This window comes from Acipenser ruthenus, chromosome 2 (assembly GCF_902713425.1).
Source record: "Acipenser ruthenus chromosome 2, fAciRut3.2 maternal haplotype, whole genome shotgun sequence".
Taxonomy (NCBI): Eukaryota; Metazoa; Chordata; class Actinopteri; order Acipenseriformes; family Acipenseridae; genus Acipenser; species Acipenser ruthenus.
Window position 1 is genome coordinate 43,503,078 of NC_081190.1, and position 6,199 is coordinate 43,509,276.

Here is a 6,199-nt window from a genome sequence, read left to right on the forward strand (position 1 = left end):
GTGTCAGCGCTTGTGCGCTTGGTGCAGCGCTTCGGCGCTTTGTGCAGCGCTTCTGCGTGTGGTGCTTAGTGCTTCTGCACTTGGGGCTCAGTGCTCGACACTCGACGCTTCGGCGCTTCGACGCTTGGTGTCCGACGCTTCGGTGTTCGACGCACGCACCTCGGCGTTTGACGCGGCAGTGCTCGACGCACGCACTTAAGTGCTCGACGTCAGTGCTAGACGCTTCGGCGTTCCACCATGTCTGGGTTCCACCGTTGCGTGACCTGCCAGGCCAAGTTGCCTGCCAGCGACCCACATGAGGACTGCGTCGCATGCTTGGGGCCGGACCATGCCGCATCTGCCCTGGCAGATAGGGCATACTGCCAGCTATGTGCGGGTTTTCAGACGCGCACCCTTCGCCAGAGAGCTAGGAAGGCGGTTGGAGGTCGTTCCCCATCCTCGGGCTCGTCCCACACCGTCTCGGCCCCACCGTCATCTGTCGTGACGCCGCCGGCGACGTCTCGGCTCCCTCGGAGCCCATCCTCCCAGCTTACAGCTGGTCAGAGGTCTCCAGTCAGGCGTGCTCGGGAACGTTCCCGCAGTCCCTCCTCTCGCGGGGCGCGCCCCCGTCGGGAGTCTCGATCCAGATCTCGATCGCCTCGCTGGAGAAGGCACTCTCGCTCCCCTCGAAGGGGTAGGCGTTACCAGGACACATCTGGAGTGACTGAGCTCACCTCCAAGATGTCACAGTTCATGGAGCTCATGATGGGACAGCAATCCCTCCTTATGACCCTAGCGAATGTGGCGCCTTGGGCCCCAGAGCTAGTAACCGGACCCATCACTAGTCAGCCGATGGTTCCTCCACCAGTGCCTCACGGCCAACCCCAGGAAGCAGAGTGGGACGCCGATGCTGTCTCAAGGGACGCATCTGACGCAGACCCGCTCTTTGAAGACACAGAGCCTGAGGTGGCATCACAGCACTCTGGGCAGGATGACCCTGAAGTGCTGGATACTAATGACCCTATCTGGTCAGTGGTGGAGAGGGCAGCCCGTCACTTAGGCGTGGACTGGCCTGCGTTAGAGCCAACACGACGCTCTCTATTTGAGTTGCCATCGGCTCCGCCCCTTCAGTCCAGGATGCTCCCGGCATTCCCGGATTTTATTAAGGAGGTGCAGTCCACCTGGGGAGCCCCGGCCTTCGCCCCTGCAACTTCTCGCAAGGCTTCGGCTTTCACCATGCACGGGGCGAGCGAAGCTGGGTTAGCGTCCTTTCCGCCAGTGGGCGCTGCGTTCGCCGCGCTAGTAAAGGCGCCGACATTATCGGGGCTGGCTAAGGACCCCTCCTGCCCTAACAGGCAGTGTAGGATTACGGAGGCCCACCTGAAAAAGGGTTATGCCGCGGCTACAGAGGCAGTTAGGCTGTCTAACGTGGCCAGCCTCCTGACGGTCTACCAGGCGGCGCTGATTCGTGATCTGCCTGAGTCCCCATCTGTTGGACTTAGGACCGAGCTGGGTGCAGTTGCGCAGCTTTTGGTTAAGCTGGCTCAGCTGAATGCGCGAGCACAGGGCAGGAGCATTGCTTCCCTTGTGGTGGCAAGGAGGCAGCTCTGGGTCTCGCAGGCCAGGGTACAGGAGCCTGATAAGGCCCCATTGCTAGATGCTCCTATATCCCCGGGGCATACGTTTGGCCCAGCGGTGGAGGAGATGCTGCAACGCTCTGTCAAGGCGCGTGAGGTGTCGCAGCAGTTGGCAAAGATGTGGCCAAGCAAACCCTTCCAGCCAAGGCGGCCACAGGAGCGCCAGTGGCGTAGGGCACCGCCGCAGCAGCAAGCGCACCCACAGGGCAATAAAACCGCCCCTTTGGGGGTTTCAGCACGCAGCCAACCCGCGTTTGCAATACCGCAGCGCGGAGGGTGGCGCCCTAGAGGAGGTAGCAGACCGCGTCCTCGTGGTTCTGGCCAGGCCCCTCGTGAGCGAGCGCAGCCTAAGCAGCCCTGAGAAACCCCGGCAGCCGTTAACCCACCCCTACACTGTTCCACAGCCCTTGTTCTGGCAACAATGCACCAACGACATCTGGGTGCGCAAAACTATACTCACTGGGTACACCCTTCAATTCCGGTTAACCCCCCCCCCCCCCCCCCCCCTTCAGGGGAGTGGTGGTAACTGCAGTGAAGGACTTGGTTCAGTCCTCAGCTCTAAATGCAGAAATACAGGCATTGCTCAAGAAGCGTGCCATTCAACTAGTAGGCCCTGCTCTGACCGACCAGGGGTTCTACTCCAAGTACTTCCTAGTGCCAAAAAACGACGACGGGCTCCGCCCTATTTTAGATCTGCGACTACTGAACAAATACCTACGGGTGTTGTCGTTCAAGATGCTTACGCACAGGCACATTTTCCAGTCTGTCCGGCAGGGCGACTGGTTTACCACCGTAGACCTCACAGATGCATACTTTCACGTTCCCATCTGTCCGGGTCACAGGAAGTACCTACGATTCGCATTTCAGAGCAGGGTCTACGAGTTTTGTGTCCTGCCATTCGGCCTGTCTCTAGCTCCTCAAACCTTTTCGAAGTGTATGGATGCCATTTTAGCCCCCTTGCGGGCTCAAGGCGTCCGACTGCTGAACTATCTGGACGACTGGCTCGTCTGCGCGCAGTCAAAGGAGCAGTTGGCACAGCACACAGTGATGGTTACAAATCATCTTCACCGGCTAGGTCTGAAGGTCAATTCAGAAAAAAGCCGCCTCGTGCCGAGCCAACAGACCGAATTCTTGGGTCTGCATCTGGACTCTGTGTCCATGGAAGCGACCCTGTCGACACAAAGAGTTGCCTCGCTGGAGCGGTGTCTCTCCCTATTCAGGTTGAGAGAAACAGTCAGCATGGAGCTGTGTCAGCGCATGCTGGGGTTGATGGCTGCCGCCTCGCAAGCCCTTCCTTTGGGCTTACTACACCAGAGACCTCTGCAGGCCTGGTTCAATGTCTTCGCGTTGCATCCGTGGAGAGACAAACACCGCAGGTTGAGGGTATCCCGAACCTGCTGGGAAGCACTGCGCTGGTGGAAAGTTCCGTCGAACATCCGCCAGGGCGTACGCTTGGGTCCCATCTTCCGAAGGGAGGTTATTACGACCGACGCTTCCAACCAGGGTTGGGGAGCAGTCTGGAACGGGTCAGGGACTCACGGAGTGTGGTCAGGACCCTGGAGGTCGGCCCACATCAATGCTCTGGAACTCAGAGCGGTGGACCTCGCCCTTCGGCACTTCTTGCCAGTGCTTCTAGGCAAGCACGTGTTAGTGCGGTCAGACAACACCACGGTAGTGGCATATATCAACCGCCAGGGCGGCTTGCGGTCCCCCGGTCTTCACCGGATGGTAACACGGCTGTTGCTTTGGGCACAACCGCGTTTAGCCTCTCTGCGTGCGGTTCACCTACCGGGCAGAGTCAATTACGCAGCGGATCTCCTGTCCAGAGGAGGTCCTCTTGCAGGCGAATGGCGTCTTCACCCTCGGGTGGTAGAGCGCATTTGGGACTGGTTCGGCACAGCGCAAGTGGTTCTCAGTGAAGGACCTCGACAGCCCCCTAGGAGTCGATGCACTGGCTCACGAATGGCCGCCAGGGCTCCTGTACGCATTTCCACCGATTCCGATGCTCCCCGCCTTCTTGGAGAAGGTCAGGGTAGAGCAAGCGACAGTGATTCTGATCGCTCCTCGGTGGCCTCGGAGGATATGGTTCCCGAGTCTGGTGCAGTTGTTGCACGGTCGCCCGAGGGAGCTCCCTCTGCGAGCGGACCTGTTGTCCCAAGCCCAAGGAGGGCTATGGCACCCAAACCCCAAACTCATGCAGTTATGGGCTTGGCCCCTGAACGGGAGCGCCTGTCAGCCTTAGGGCTTTCGACAGCGATTATATCCACCATTCAGAGTGCGAGAGCGCCCTCTACTCGGTCGCAATATGTGTATAAGTGGCAATTGTTTCAGAGTTGGTGTCTGGCTGAGGGCCATGACCCGGTCTCCTGCCCTATGGCAGTGATATTACAGTTTCTGCAGAAGCTGCTAGATGAGGGGAAGTCTCCCTCTACACTTAAAGTGTATTTGGCCGCTATTTCGGCTTGCCATGTACGCATTGACGGGTTATCACCTGGTTGCCATTTTCTGGCATCTCAGTTCCTAAAGGGAGCAAGATGCTTGCGGCCTCCAAGGTCGACCATTTTACCGTCATGGAGCCTTGATGTGGTGCTAGAAGCCCTTACCAAGGCACCGTTCGAGCCTCTCCACAGTGTGGATATGAAGTTCGTGTCTATTAAGACTGCGTTTTTGCTATCAGTGGTATCAGCAAAACGCGTGGGCGAGTTACATGCACTTTCGGTGCATTCATCATGCACTCGTTTCGCAGGAGACGGTTCTAAGGTCTCCATGCGTCCAAATCCGGCCTTTTTACCCAAGGTCATATCCCCGTTTCACATGAACCAACCAGTCGAGTTGATGACGTTCCATCCTCCTCCTTTTTCTTCCCCAGAGGAAGAGCGGTTACACATGCTCTGCCCTGTGCGGGCATTGAGGTGTTATATTGACCGCATAAAGACTGTGAGGCAAACAGAACAGCTGTTCATATGCCATGGTTCTAAAACTTTGGGTCAGCCGTTGTCTAAGCAACGCCTTTCTCATTGGATAGTGGATGCTATTCAGTTAGCATATGATTCTATGGGCCTTCCGCCACCAGGGCAGTTGAAGGCACATTCCACTAGGGGTATGGCAACATCCTGGGCCCTCTTTAGAGGGGTGCCGATGTCTGACATTTGCGCTGCAGCCAGTTGGGTTACACCGCATACATTTACGAGGTTCTACCGGTTAAATGTACTGGAATCCTCTGCTCCGTCATTTGGAGCATCTGTGTTACACTCTATGACGCCTCAGGTTGCGGACGTGTAGAGTGGTTGACAATATGGTGTGACTATTCCACCTTAGGACAGGTGTCATTGCGAGCATAGACGCTGAGGCGCAGCTCCGCATATGTGTAGATGACGTAAGTCTGTCCTACTGCCGAGAATCCTCCCTCGCGACGGCTTGGGTACACTGTTCCCATACCTTGATGGTTATTTTCGACTTGAAAGGGAACGATAGGTTGCGGATGCAACCCCGGTTCCCTGAAAGAGAAAATAACCATCAAGCCGCGAGGTCGCTCTGGAGGCCTTCACGGCCTGAAGGGCAAAAGAGGAAGTGACTCTCCGCGCGTTGCGTATAGTAAGCTCCCAAAAATCCTGCCACCCTGTCATCAACAAAACTTCGAAAACACATTGCTACATTATCCAAAGTTCTTAACTTGTGTGAAACGGAGTTAGACCAACTAGCAGACTTTCTTGGCCATGATATTAGAGTGCATCGACAGTACTATCACCTGCCAGAAGGCACCTTGCAGCTGGCTAAGATCAGTAAGATCTTAATGGCTATGGAGACGGGAAGGTTGTCGGAGTTCAAAGGCATGAAACTGAACGACATTGAAATTGATCCACAAGGTATAGTTAGGGTTCAGTGGGGTTGATAAGGGGGTTCAGGGGTGAATAAGACACCTACAAAATGGGAGGCTGATAAAGTTAACTGACTTAAAAGTAAAACATATCATTGTGGTGTTAAAAGGAATATACCTATTATAACAATGAATGCACCCCTAAAATGGCAGTAATGTGTTAATGTGGAGACAATACTAAGGTATCATCAGACAATCAAATGCTGTTTTTAATTTTGTTATTATCATAAATGTATATATTTATTCCAACAAGAACAAATCGAAGAAGCTGGAGAAGCGTCTGCAAGTGAGGATGAGGCTGAGCCTGTGAGTGAATTGTAATAATGTAATTGTATGTAAAAATAATGTGATATCTTGTAACAATTGTAAGTCGCCCTGGATAAGGGCGTCTGCTAAGAAATAAATAATAATAATAATAAAAAGTGAACCACCAAGATGTGCAGGTATAATTTCCTACTGTTACATTGTTAAAAGTTACGTTTTTATAAATGTTGACATATCTTGAAAATAAAGATATTAAGCCTGCTTCATAATTTTAATTTAGATATAAATGGAATGAGACTTTTTTATGTTCTATTTTATACCGTACTAAGGCCATAGTATATCAAATGTGTACATTGTAAGTAATAACCAATGACTGTGGTGTGAGGCATATTAGTTAATCCCACTCATACTCATTGTTCACGAAATATGTTGGTATCTGAAA